The 14,637-nt window shown below is 45.9% G+C and overlaps 1 non-coding gene and 1 pseudogene across 1 annotated transcript; both read left to right on the top strand.

Annotated features, from left to right (window-relative positions):
• Positions 1-678: 678 nt before the first annotated feature.
• LOC119922731 lies at positions 679-816 on the top strand. The gene has a single exon (XR_005448708.1). It is a non-coding gene; the product is annotated as a small nucleolar RNA SNORA7 (small nucleolar RNA).
• Positions 817-5,323: 4,507 nt separating this feature from the next.
• On the top strand, positions 5,324-6,260 carry LOC119922719 (annotated as a pseudogene).
• The last annotated feature ends 8,377 nt before the right edge of the window (positions 6,261-14,637 follow it).

The raw sequence follows: 14,637 nt of genomic DNA, 5'->3' as shown, positions 1-14,637 counted from the left end.
GGGACGAGGGCGGTGGATGAGGGAGGTGTTGGAGGTATCCCTGGGGGAGAGAGGAATCCAGTGTTAAGAGCAGTGTAGACCACAGTAGTGAAGTGTCCTCCCATTAGAACTGCCTTGCACATCTGTATACCGCACAGAAGGTACATTGCCATATTTTAAGGGGTTGCTCCCAGGGAATTGGGAGGCCAGTGTCAAGAGTAAGACTGTGTGTGTGTGTGTGTGTGTGTGTGTGTGTGTGTGTGTGTGTGTGTGTGTGTACACCCCATTCTTCTCTGGAGTCCTGTTGCCTCCAACCTGAGTTTAGGTAGGGAGCATGGAAAGCAGATGTGGTCCTGGGCAAGACAGGCCTTCCCACATTGCATTTCAGTCTGCAGTTGCTCTGGAGACTTCTTGTCCTTTGTGTCTAGGCCTTTCCTGGCCTAGGTTTGTGTGGATCCAGTGACAAGTGTAGGGAAGAGTTGAGAAGCCAGGTTGTCAGGGGCTGTTCTCTCATGCATTTAGGTTGATTTTGTCGGGGGTGGAGGAACATCTTTTGGCAAAACTGCAGTGTTGGTATTTCCTCCAACTTGATTGACTCAATCATTTATTGAGTGCATACTGTGTGCAAAGCACTGCACTAAGCACTTGGGAGGTGCAATACAACACTAAAGAGAAGTATTCCCTGCCCACAGTGAGCTCCCCCTCTCAGGGTCACACCTGGAGAGTTTCCAGTACTCTACCAGTCTTGACTATGGGAGGGAGAGTCAAACAGAGGCCTACCCATTCCATTCCTATATTGGGCAGTGGGTAGCAAGTGGAAGGCAATCTGCTACAAGCCAAAACTCACCCAGGCTGGGCAGCAGGGGCATGGGAGAGGGTTGAGGGCAGAGACTCGAGTTTACTGGGTGGAAGGTGGCAATGGTAAACCACGTCGGTATTTTTACCATGAAAATTCTATGCATGCACTACCAGAATAATTGCAGGTGGATAGCAGGGCGTTCCAGGAAGGATGTGTCTGTGGTGTCGCTATGAGTTGAAAACAATTCGACGGCATGACAAGATAAATTAGTTGGTTGTCCCCTCCATTTAGCATTCTGTGACTGATTTCTCATCTTCTCACCGTATTCTCCCTCCCTTCTGCATGACCGATATATTTATGTCCATATCCATATGAGTTTTATACTCCACACCCAAACCCACAACATATATGTATGTATCTTTTTCTACGGTTTTATTAAGCGTTTACTATGTCCCATGCACCATATTGTTTTTAGGGTATTTGTTAATCAATCAATCATTCAATGGCATTTATTGAGGGCTTACTTTGTGCAGAGCACTGTACTGAGCATTTATTATTTGTCAAGCTAATCAGGTTGGATATAGTCACTGTCCCACATGAGGCCCTCAGTCTTAATCGTCATTTTATGTGAGGTAACCGAGGCACAGAGAAGTGAAGTGACTTGCCCAAGGTCACATAGCAGCCAAGTGGCATAGCCAGAGTTAGAACCCAGGTCCGTCTGACTCCCATGCCTTTGTTTTATCCACTAGGCTATTCTGCCTCTTATCTGTATTCTCCATTGTTTCTCTGTAATTTCTTTTACTGTCTGTCTTCCCTATTAGATTGTAAAATCCATGAAGGCAGTATTGTGCCTACTAACTCTACTGCATTTTCCCAAGCACTCAATAAAGTGCTCTACCCATAGTAAACGCTCAATGAATACCACTGATTGGCTGATTGATTGAGAGATTATGCCTATTCTGAACATCATACAGGTACCAGAGCATTTAGCCCAGTGCCTAGCCCATAAGTAAATCCTCAATAAAAACAGTGTTAATAATCATAACTATGGTAATGATCATCATGACCGTATCACTGTCATGAGGGTCAATGACATCATTCTCAATATTTTTGTTTTTGCCCATCAGAACATCCTGACAAACCTTGTGACGTAGTGGCCAGAGTATGAGCCTCGGAATCAGGGGACCCGTGTTCTACATCAGGCTCTGACATTCATCTTTTGTTCGACCCTGGGCAAGTTACTTCGCTTCCCTGTGATGATGATCGTGGTATTTGTTAAGTCATTATTACATACCAGGCACTGTACTAAGTGTTGGAGTAGATTCAAGGAAATTGGTTTGGATGCTATTCCTGTCCCTCATTGGGCTTACAATCTTAATCCCCATTTTACAGTTGAGGGAACTGACGCACAGAGAAGTTAAACGACTTGCCCAAGGTCACACAGCAGACAAATGACAGAACAACTTTCCCAAGGCCACACAACACATAATTGACAGAGCTGGGATTAGAACCCAGGTCCTTTTGACTCCCAAGCCTGTGCTCTATTCTCTAGGCCATGCTACTTCTCAGTATCCTCATCTGCAAAAATGGGGATTTAATATTTGTTCTCCCTCCCTTGAAATTGGGAATCATTCAATAATTGGCATTTACTGAGCAATTACTGTTTTCAGAGGACTGTACTTAATGCTTGGGAACCCCATGTGGAATAGGAACTGGGTCTGTTCTGAGTGCATTGCATCTATCCCAGCAGTTGGCCTAGTGGATAGATGCCCCATCCCTCATCCCCAACGATCTGGCCACCTACTTCATTAGGAAAATTAACACCATCAGGTCTGAGCTCCCCAAAGTCACCCCTCCCCCTCCTCCATCCCCCCTCCTCTCGACCCCCTCTTCTACCTTGCCGTCCTTCCCAGCAGGAACTTCAGAGGAGATCTCCTCTCTCTTCTCACGTGCCACCCCCTCCACCTGTGATTCGGACCTCAGTCCCTCCCACCTTATTAAAACTCATGCCCCTTCCCTCTTCCCCTCCTTAACCTCCATCTTCAACCACTTATTCTCCAATGGCTTCTTTCCCTCTGCCTTCAAACATGCCCACGTCTCCCTCATCCTAAAAAACCCTTGACCCCATAGCCCCATCCAGTTATCTCCCATCTTCCTCTTACCCTTCCTTTCCAAACTCCTGGAGCGAGTGGTCTGCACTCGCTGCCTCCAATTCCTCTACTCAAACTCTGTTCTGGAACCTCTCCAATCTGGCTTCCGTCCCCTCCACTCTGCTGAAACCGCCCTTTCCAAAGTCACCAATGGCCTACTTCTTGCCAAATCCAATGTCTTCTACTCTATCCTATTTCTCTTCTAGTGCTCAGCTGCCTCTGACACTGTCGACCATCCCCTTCTCCTCAACACGTTATCCACTCTGAGCTTCACTGACTTTGTCTTCTCCTGGTTCTCCTCTTATCTCACCTCCTCCAGGAGGCCCTCCCAGACTGAACCCCCTCCTTCCTCTCCCCCTCCTCCCCCTCCCCTTCCCCCCGCCTTACCTCCTTCCCCTCCCCACAGCACCTGTATATATGCATATATGTTTGTAAGTATTTATTACTCTATTTATTTATTTATTTTATTTGTACATATTCATTCTATTTATTTCAATTTGTTAGTATGTTTTGTTTTGTTCTCTGTCTCCCGCTTCTAGACTGTGAGCCCACTGTTGGGTACGGGCCGTCTCTTTATGTTGCCAACTTGTACTTCCCAAGTGCTTAGTACAGTGCTCTGCACACAGTAAGTGCTCAATAAATACAATTGAATGAATGAATGAATGGCTGTTCATTCTCAGTCTACTTCGCCGACTCCCCTTCCCCCTCCCATCCCCTAACTTTAGCAGTCTCCTCAAGGGTCAGTTCTTGGTCCCCTTCTGTTCTCCATCTATACTCACTCCTTGGTGAAGTCATTTGCTCCCATGGCTTCAACTATCGTGTCTACACAGATGACACCCAAATCTATATCTCCTGCCCTGTTCTTTCTCCCTCCCTCCAGGCTTTCATCTCCTGCCTTCAGGACATCTCCATCTGGATGCTCTCCCGCCACCTAAAACTCAACATGTCCTTATCTTCCCTCCCAAACCCTGTTCTCCCTGAATTTCCCGTCCCTGTGGATGGCACTACCACCTTTCCATTTCACAAGCCCTCAAACTTGGTGTCACCCTAGACTCTGCTCTCTCATTCACCCCACATATCCAATCTATCACCAAAACCTGCTGGTCGTACCTTCACAACATCCCCCAAAAGCGCCCTTTTCTCTCCATCCAAACTGCTACCACGTTAATACACTCATCCTATCGCGACTGGATTTCTGCATCAGCATTCTTTCTGACCTCCCAACCTCCTAACTCTCTCTGCTTCAGTCTATGCTTCACTCTGCTCCCGGATTATCTTTCTACAGAAATGTTCTGGGCACGTCACCCCCCTCCTCAAAAATCTCCAGTAGATGTCCATCAACCTCCGTATCAAGAAAAAACTCCTCACTATTGGCTTCAAAACTCTCCATCAACTTGCCCCCTCCTACCCCACCTCCCTTCTTTCCTTCTACACCGCAGCCCGCACACTTTGCTCCACTTGTACTGACCGTCTCACTGTGCCTGTCCTGCCATCATTCCCTGGCCCATGTCTTACCTCTGGCCTGGAATGTCCTCCCTCCTCAAATCCGCCGAACAATCACACTTCCCCTCTTCAAAGCCCTACTAAAGGCTCATCTCCTCCAGGAGGCCTTCCCAGACTAAGCCCCCCTTTCCTCAGATCCTTCTCCCCTCTCCATTGCCCAGACTCACGCCTTTGCTCTACCCTCCCCCCGCACCACAGCACTTGTATAGGTACATATCTATATTTCTATTTATTTATATTAATGCCTGTTTACTTGTTCTGATGTGTACTTATATCTATAATTCTCTTTATTTATATTCGTGCTAGTGATGTCTGTTTACTTGTATTGATGTCTCTCTCCCCCCTTCTAGACTGTGAGCCCGTTGTGGGCAGGAATTGTCTCTGTTGTTGAACTGTACTTTCCAAGCGCTTAGTAGAGTATTCTGCACACAGAAAGTGCTCAATAAACACGACTGAATGAATGAAAGAGTAAAAAAAGACCTGGTTTCAAATCCCGGATCTGCCACCTGTCTGCTGTGTGGCCTTGGGCAAGTCCCTTCACTTCCTCTGTGCCTCAACATCTCATCTATAAATTGTGGGTGAAGACCTGAACCCCATGCAGGTCATGGGCTTTGTTCAACCTGATTAGCTTGCATCTACCCCAGCGCTTAGAGTAGTACCTGGCACATAGCAAACTATTAGCAAACACCGCAAAGAAAAAAAAAGGAAAGTGCCTAGCAAATACCACAAATGTTATAATTTCGGATTCTCTGTGCTCTCAAGACTCAGCTTCCCAATAGAAAGCAAGTGGACCCAGTCTTATCTTCCCCTGCTACTAAGTTTCCATTTCCACTGATTTTTTTTATTGTTGGTTTGTTTCTTTCCAGATCTAACTTTCTGCTGGGACAGAGCCATGGAGAAGGAAAACAATACTATGGGGACAGACGTCGTTCTTCTTGGGCTTTATAACCACACCCGGGCTCACCAAGTCCTCTTCACCTTGGTTATGATGGCCTTCGTCACCTCCTTGATGGGCAATGCAGCTATAATTCTCCTGATGCACGGAGATCTCCACCTCCACACCCCCATGTACTTCCTGCTTGGTCAGCTTTCGCTCATGGATGTGATGCTGGTCTTCACCACCATTCCCAAAATGGCCGGCTACTTCTGGTCCGGCAGAAATTCCATCTCTCTCGTCGGATGTGCCGTCCAAATCTTCATCTTCCTCACTCTGGACAGGGACGAGTGTTTCCTGTTAGTCGCCATGGCCTATGATCGGTTCGTGGCCATTTGCCACCCTTTACGTTATCCCATTCTCATGAGCCCTAGGCTCTGCCTCCTCCTGGCGGTGGTCACCTGGTTGCTCGGTGCAACGGATGGGTTGGTGCAGGCGGGGGTCACCATGAGATACCATTTCTGCCGTTCCCGAGAAGTCAACCATTTTTTCTGCGAGGCCCCCACTCTGGTGCGCTTTGCCTGTGACGACATTGTGGTCTCCGATTCTATGTACATTTGCTGTACCCTGATGCTACAGATCCCCTTCTCCATCATCCTGGGCTCCTACGACCTCACTGTTGGGGCGGTACTCCAAATGAAGTCAGGGGCGGCCAAGAATAAGGCCTTCACCACCTGCTCCTCCCATCTCAGTGTCGTCGGCCTCTTCTTCGGAGCCACTATTTTTTATCTACATGAGGCCCAGGTCGTATGACTCAAAGGACTGTGGCAAGGTGGTTTCAGACTTCTATTATATCCTCACCCCCGTACTGAACCCCCTCATCTACAGCCTGAAGAACAGGGAAGTTCCGGAGGCCTTAAAGAGGGGTCTCACTGATTGCAAGTTAGGGAATTAACATTGAGAGTGGATGGGGAGGTAGCATGGCCTAGGAGTAGATCCCGGGCCTGGAAGGGAGAGGAGGTGGATTCTAATCTCTAATCTCTCTGCTTTGTTACCTTGGTCAAGTCACTTAACTTCTCTGTATCTCAGTTACCTCATCGGCAAAATGGGGATTCAGACTGTGTTCCCCAAGTGGGACAGCGACTATGTCCAACCTGATTATCTTGTATCTACCCCAGCTCTTGGAACAGTGATTGATTGGCACATGGTAAGTGCTTAACAAATGCCACAATTATTATTATTATTATTATTATTATTATTATTATTACTGGGGTCCAATGGACTTTCCCACTTTGCTCCTTGGGAAACAGCGTGGCTTAGTACAAAGAGCAGGAGCTTGGGTGTAGGAGGACCTGGGTTTTAATTCCGGCTCTACCACTTGTCTGCTGGGTTGCCTTGGGCAAGTCACTTCACTTCTCTGTTCCTCAGTTACCTCATCTGTAAAATGGGGATTCAATACCTGTTCTCCCTCCTACGTAGATGTGAGTCCTGTGTGGGACAGTGATTGGGTCTGAACTGATTCTCTTGTATCTTCTCCAGTGCTTAGAACAATGCTTGAGCACGTTACAACTACTATAATTATTGCCATTTATCTCAAGTGATATTTCAGTGGTAAAGAACCAGTTTCTTTTTTACCGTATGTGATGGAGTCTCTTTTCTTAAAAAAAATAGTAAATATTATAGACTTATTATGTACCAGTCTCTCTACTAAGTGCTGGGGTTAACAATAATAATGAAGATGATGATGATGATGATAGTATTTGGTAAGCATTTACTGTGTGCTAGGCACAGTATTAGGCACTAGAGTGGATACAAGTAAATCAGGTTGGCTAAAGTCCCTGTCTCATATTCATTCATTTATTCAACCATATTTATTGAATGCTTACTCCATCCAAAGCACTGTATTAAGCACTTGACGAGTACGATATGAGAACAATCAGGCACATTCCCTGCCCACAGCAAGATTATATGGGGCTCACAGTCTTAGCCCCTGTTTTAAAGATGAGGTAACTGAGGCACAGATAAGTCAAGTGACACTCCCAAGGTCACACAGCAGTCAATTGGTGGAGTTGGAATTAGAACTCTGGCTCTTTGACTCCTAGGCCCCTGCTCTTTCCACTGGATCATGCTGCTTTCCATTGTAAACGATGGCTGCAGCTTTGACAATTCATTAATTGGACCTGGTCAAAGGAACTGAACATAGTCAAAGTGGTTTGCATAGACTCTTTTACTCTCTCTTATCCCTGCCAATCATCTCAGGTTCCCTCAGGTTAGGCAGAGTGGAAGTGCACACAGGAATCCCTCTCTCTTCCTCTCCCTTATTCTCCCTCTCTCATTCTTCTCTCTCTCAATAACAGCTATATTCTACTCTCTCAAGTGCTTACTACAGTGAGTGCTTTGCACACAATAAGAGCTCAATTACATTGATGATGATGATTGATGAAAGAGAAATCACTGTGGCATGACAGGTCTTTAGGAAGTTCAGGAGGCACTATGTGCAGTACAGGAATTTCTATTTTTTTATGGTATTTGGTAAGTGCTACTATGTGTCAAAAACTGTTCTAAGCATTGGTGCAGGTACAAGATAATTAGACCAAAGTCCCTGTCCCACATGGGGTTTCCAGCCTAATTTAGGAGGGAGAACAGGCATTTAATTCCCATTTTGCAGACGAGGTAACTGAGGCACAGAGAAGTTAAGTGAGTTGCCCAAGGTCACCCAGCAAGCAATTGGCAGAGCCAGGATTATTAGAACCCAGGTCCTCCAACTCCTAGACCCATGCTAGGCCCAGACTCAGAGTGGCTTAGTGGAAAGAGCACGGGCTTGGAAGTCAGAGGTCATGGGTTCTAATCTCTGCTCTGCCACTTGTCAGCTGTGTGACTCTGGGCAAGTCACTTAACTTCTCTGTTCCCCCATTACCTCATCGGAAAATGGGGATTAAGACTGCGAGCCCCACGTGGGACAACCTGATAACCTTGTACCTACCCCAGCGCTTAGAACAGTTCTTGGCACATAGTAAGCACTTAATAAATATTCATTCATTCATTCAATCGTATTTATTGAACACTTACTGTGTGCAGAGTACTGTACTAAGTGCCTGGGATAGTACAATACAACAATAAAAAATCACATTCCCTGCCTACAACGAGCTTACAGTCTAGAGTCGGGGAGTCCGACATTAATACAAATAAATACAATTACAGATATGTACATAGGTGTTGCGGGGCTGGGAGGGAGAGGGGGAGAGCAAAGGGAGCAAGTCAGGGCATCGCAGAAGGAAGTGGGAGATGAGGAAAAGTGGCTTAGTCCAGGAAGGCCTGTTGTAGGAGATGTACCTGCGGTATGCGCACCATTATTACAATTATGGTATTTGTCAAGCGCTTACTATATGTCCAGCACTGTTCTAAGCGCTGTGTTATCAGGTCGGACATAGTCCCTGTCCCTCATTATTAGTATTAGTAGTATTATGTTCTTTCCACTAGTCCAGGCTACTTCTCACTAGGCAACGATGTTTCTCTTCATGAACGTTTAATAATGAAGATAGATGGAACAGTAACCATGTTTTATAATTTTCTATAATAACAAGAAAACATCAAAGATGTTACAATGAAAGGAGCCGGCTAAATCCTGTTTTATTCAGTCATTTATCTAATCATCTGATCATCCAAATTAGCATAGGTCCTGAGCATCTCAGAAAATAATCTTTCTTCTGGACTTTGGCTACAGTGTTCTGGGGCATGTGAAAAGAGTAGAAAGGATGCCCACTGATCTATACTTTAAACTATCTATTTATTTTATTTTGTTAGTATGTTTGTTTGTTTTTTTTCTCTGTCTCCCCCTTTTAGACTGTGAGCCCAATGTTGGGTAGGGACTGTCTCTATATGTTGCCAATTTGTACTTCCCAAGCGCTTAGTACAGTGCTCTGCACATAGTAAGTGCTCAATAAATTTGATTGATTGATTGATTGATTTAAACGCTTTTGATTCTTCCCTTAGGTAGAAGTTCATGATGTCTCCATGGGGAACTGGAATCAAACCTGGACCACTGAATTTGTTATATAAGGAATCTTTTTCATCAACACAAACTGGCCTCTTCCTTTTCTCCTTCATTTTCTTTATCTTCCCAATAAGCCTCATTCACCTTAACAGCCCCTTCCACTCCCCCAGTTACCTCCGGCTCGGCTCAGCTCTGTCATGGACCTGATATACATTTCCGCCTTTGTACCCAAGATGGCCACCACCTTCCTCTCTGACAGGAAGTCATTTATTCAATCGTATTTATCGAGCACTTACTGTGTGCAAATCATCGTACTAGGCGCTTGGGTGAGTACAGTGCAACAACAATCAGACACATTCCCTGACCAAACCAAGCACACAGTCTAGAGCGAGAGATCCCTCCTGAATCCCCAATCCTCCAGTCAGTGGTATTTACTGTGAGCCTGTGTGCAGAGTTCTGTATTGAGGGATTCTCTGGGGAGCCCTCTCCCGTTCTTTGAGACATTTTTAATGGCATTTAAGCACTTATTATGTGTCAAACAATGTTTGAAGCATTGGGGTATCTATTCAGCCCTTCCTATGTGCCAAGCAGTGTACTAAACACTGGGGTAGATACATATGACATGGGGCTCACAATCCAAGGAGGCAAGAGAACAGAGATTGAGTCCTCATTTTACAGTAGAGAAAACTGAGGCACAGAGAAGTTAAGTGAATTGTTCAAGATCCCAGAGCAAGCGGTTGACAGATCTGGGATTATAACCCAGATCTTCTGACTCCCAGGCCCATGTCCATCTATTCTAATAGACACCACCTCCATTCAAGTTGTCTTATCTTAAGCTGTTGACCTCTGACCTATAGCGACTCCCTGGATACGTTTGTCCCAGAACGCCCCATCTCCACCTGAAATCGTTCTGGTGGTGTATCCATAGAGTTTTCACGGTAAAAATACGAAAGCCGTTTATCATTGTCTTCCATGCTGTCAACTTGACTCTCCGCCCTCAGCTCTCCCCCATGCCTTTGCTGTCCATCACATGGGAGCTTTGACTTCTAGCAAATTGCCTTCCACTCACTAGCCACTTCCCAAGCTAGGAATGGAATGGGCATGCCTCAACTTGACTCTCCCTCCCAGAGTTGAAACTGGTAATGTACTGAAAACTCTCCAGTTGCCATCCTGAGAGGGGAGTCCATCTCCTTCTTTGCGTGTGGGTCCAGAGCTTCTTCTTCCTGACCATTATCAGAGTTTTTCCTGGCCTCATGATTTATGAGTGCTATGTGGCTATACGTAGCCCCCTGAACTACCGGCTCTCATGAGATGGAAGAGATGTAGGCTAATGGCTGTGGGATCTTGAATCTCAGAGTCCAATAATTCAGTTGACCACACCGTGTACGCAGGCCACACCCCTCATTTCAGGTCCCCTTCTTCTGTGATGAACCTGCTATGCTACCCCAAGCCTGCATGGACGTCTGGGTCTCTGAGTATTCGGGTTTTATTAATACCACACCACCTAACTAATGCTATGTCTCCTCTAGACTGTAAGCTCATTGTGGGAAGGGAATGTGTCTGTTTGTTGTTGTACTGTACTCTCCCAAGAGCTTAGTACAGTCCTCTGCACACAGTAAGGAGCTCAATGTATATCCGACAGGCATTAGCTCTTCTCCACTTCGAAGAATTTTTGAAGGCTTATCTTCTCCGAGAGGCTTTCCCTGATTAACCCCTCCTTTCCTTTGTTCCCAATCCCTTCTGTGTCGCTCTGACTTGCTCTCCTTATTAACCCCCCAAACCCCACAACACTTATGTATATATCTGTATTATTTTTATATTAAAGACTGTCTCGTCTCCCCCTTCTCGATGGTTAGCTCGTTGTGGGCAGGGAATGTGCCTGCTCATTGTTATATTGTACACTCCCAAATGTTTGATACAGTGCTCTGTACACAGTAAGAGCTCAATAAATATTATTGAATGAATGAAGGAATGAATGATGACTATGCACCTGGCTGTGCACTCTTTAAGACCTTTGATACTCACCTCAACCCCATTGCACTTATGTAGTGTCTTTATACTCCACTATTTCCCATACTGGTAATCTATTTTAATGTCTATCTCCCCTTGTGGACTGTAAACCCCTTGTGGGCAGGGATTTCATCTACCAAATCTGTCGTATTGTACTTTCCCAACTGCTTAGTATAATGCTCTGCACACAGTAAGTGTTCAGTAAATGCCATTGCTTGTCTGACTGGTTCTGAGCACTCAAGTGAGAAGCAGCATGTCTGGTCGAAAGAACAGGGGCCTGGGAATCAGAAGACCTGGGTTCCAAACCCGGCTCTGCCAACTGCTTGTTGGATGACTTTGTGCAATTCATGTAACTTCTCTGGGCCTCGGTTTCCTCATCTGTAAGGTGGGGATTCATTATCTTTCCTCCCTCTTACATAGACTGTGAACTTCAGAGGGGACAAGGACTCTGTCCAACCTGATTAATTGTATCTACCACAGCACTTAGAACAGTGTTGGACATATAGTAATTTCTTAACAAATGTCATAATGACAAATACCTTTCTTATTGTAAACTCCTCCACCAGACTGTAAGCTCCTTGAGGCACGAATTGTGTCTATCAACTTTATTGAACTCTCCCTAATGATTAATACACGATTCGGCACACAGTAAGTGCTCAGTAAATACCATTGATTGTGCCAAGCAATACTGTGGATACAAATAATCAGATCAGAAGTAGACCCTGCCTCATAAATCCCAAGTAAGCACTGTGGCCTTGTGAGAGGGGTGAATAAAGGGAGAACATCAAAGTGTAAGGGTGACCCAGAATGGAGTGCATGAAGAGGAAATGAGGGTTTATTTTGGGAAGGCCTAATAAGCAGTTGAAGGTCGGGGGAGCGGTGGGCTGTCGCATATGTAGAAGGAGGGCGTTCCAGACCAGAGGCAAGATTTGGGTGAGAGGTCGGTGGTGAGATAGATGAGATCAAGAATCAGTGGGGGAGGTTGGCGTTAGAGGAGCAAAGTGTGAAAGCTGGGTTGTAGTGGGAAATCAGAGAGGTATGGTATGAGGGGGCGAAGTGATTGAGTGCTTTAAGGTCGATGATAAGTAGGTTCTATTTGATAAGGAGGTGGATGGGCGAAGAAAGCAGGGTGAATGGAGGTTTTGTAGCTAAATGATTTGGGAAAATAATTGGCATGAGGAAGTAGTAGAAGTACTATTTGTTTAGGTGCTTGCTGTGAGGAAAAGCACAGTACGAAGTGGTGGGAAAAAACACATGCGTGAGAATTACACAAAATCCCTAGCCCTCAAAGGGATTACAGTAAATGAGGGAAGAGAAGACACACAAGGAAAGATGGAGCAATCAAACGCAAAAGCAATGTACAATAATAATAATAATACTTGTGTTATTTGCAAAGAGATTACTATGTGTTAGGCATTGTACTAAGTACTGAGGTAGTAGAAACAAGATTATGGAATCAATAAGAGCATTAATTAAGTGCATATACACTACTTATCCTTCGACACTGTGGAACACCCCCTTCTCCACAACACGCTATCCAACTTTGGCTTCACAGATTCTGTCCTCTCCTGGTTCTCCTCTTATCTCTCTGGCCATTCATTCCCAGTCTCCTTTCCGGGCTCCTCCTCCCCCTCCCATCCCCGTACTATAGGGGTTCCTCAAGGGTCAGTTCTTGGTTCCCTACTGTTCTCTATCTATACTCTCTCCTTTGGTGAACCCATTCGCTCCCACGGCTTCAACTATCATCTCTACGCTGATGAAACCCAAATCTACATCTCCGCCCCTGCTTTCTCTCTCACCCTCCAGGCTCATATCTCCTCCTGCCTTCAGGATATCCCCATCTGGATGTCTGCCCTCCACCTAAAACTCAATATGTCCAAGACTGAGCTCCTTATCTTCCCTGCCAAACACTGTCCTCTCCCTGACGTTCCCATCACTGTAGAAGGCACTACCATCCTTCCCGTCTCACAAACCTGCAACCTTGATGTCATCCTCGACTCCGCCCTCTCGTTCACCCCACACATCCAAACCGTCACCAAAACGGAGGCCAGTGAGGCCACTCTCACCTCCACAACATCACCAAGACCCGCCCTTCCCTCTCCATCCAAACCACTACCTTTCTGGTTCAATCTCTCATCCTATCCCGACTGGATTACTGCATCAGCCTCCTCTCTGATCTCCCATCCTCCTGTCTCTCCCCGCTTCAGTCTATACTTCACTCTGCTGCCCGAATTACTTTTGTACAGAAACGTTCTGAGCATGTCATCCCCCTCCTCAAAAATCTCCAGCGGTTGCCTGTCAACCTACGAATCAAGCAAAATCTCCTCACTCTTGTCTTCAAGGCTCTCCACCACCTCGTCTCCTCCTAGCTCCTTCTACCTCACCTCCCCTCTCTCCTTCTACAGCCCAGCCCGCACCCTCCGCTCCTCTGCCTCTAAACTCTTCACTGTGCCTCGTTCTCGCCTGTTCCACCATCGACCCCCGGCCCACGTTCTTCCCCTGGCCTGGAATTCCCTCCTTCCACACATCTGCCAAACTAGCTCTCTTCCTCCCTTCAAAACTCTACTGAAAGCTCACCTCCTCCAGGAGGCCTTCCCAGACTGAGCCCCTTTTCTCTTCTCCTCCTCCGCATCCCTCCCCCCACCACGCTACCTCCTTCCCTTCCCCACTGCATTTGTATATATTTGTACTGACTTCTCTATTTATTTTACTTGTACATATGTACTACTCTATTTTATTAATGATGTGCATATAGCTGTAATTCTCTTTATTCTGACAGTTCTGACACCTGTCTACATGTTTTGTTTCGTTGTCTGTCTCCCCCTTGTAGACTGTGAGCCCGTTGTTGGGTACGGACCGTCTCTATATGTGGCCGATTCGTACTTCCCAAGCTCTTAGTACAGTGCTCTGCATACAATTGAATGAATGAATGAATGAATGCTTGTTACTGGGAATGATACAAGGTTATAAGCTTGGACACAATCCCTGTTCCTCATGGGATCCACTATCTAGTTCATCTCCATTTCAAAGGTGAAGGGGAAACAGAGACTCCAAAATGCTTAGGTGACTTGCCTAAGGTTCCCATAACAGGTTTAGGGTGCAGTTTGGGATTAAACCTAGATCTCTTAATTTGCACTTGGATTTGCACCCTTTGTTCACCATCTCCCTCAGCCCCATAGCACTTATATCCATATCCATAATTTATTTGTTAATGCTTGTCTCCCCCTTCAGACTGTAAGCTCATTGTGGGCAGGATATGCGTCTACCAAGTTCTTAGTACAGTGCTCTGCACACAGTAAAACCTCAATAAGTGACTGATGTAGTCAGT

Source organism: Tachyglossus aculeatus, unplaced genomic scaffold (assembly GCF_015852505.1).
Source record: "Tachyglossus aculeatus isolate mTacAcu1 unplaced genomic scaffold, mTacAcu1.pri scaffold_122_arrow_ctg1, whole genome shotgun sequence".
NCBI lineage: Eukaryota > Metazoa > Chordata > Mammalia > Monotremata > Tachyglossidae > Tachyglossus > Tachyglossus aculeatus.
Note: the sequence above shows the minus strand (reverse complement) of the source record. Positions and strands in the feature narration are given on the sequence as shown.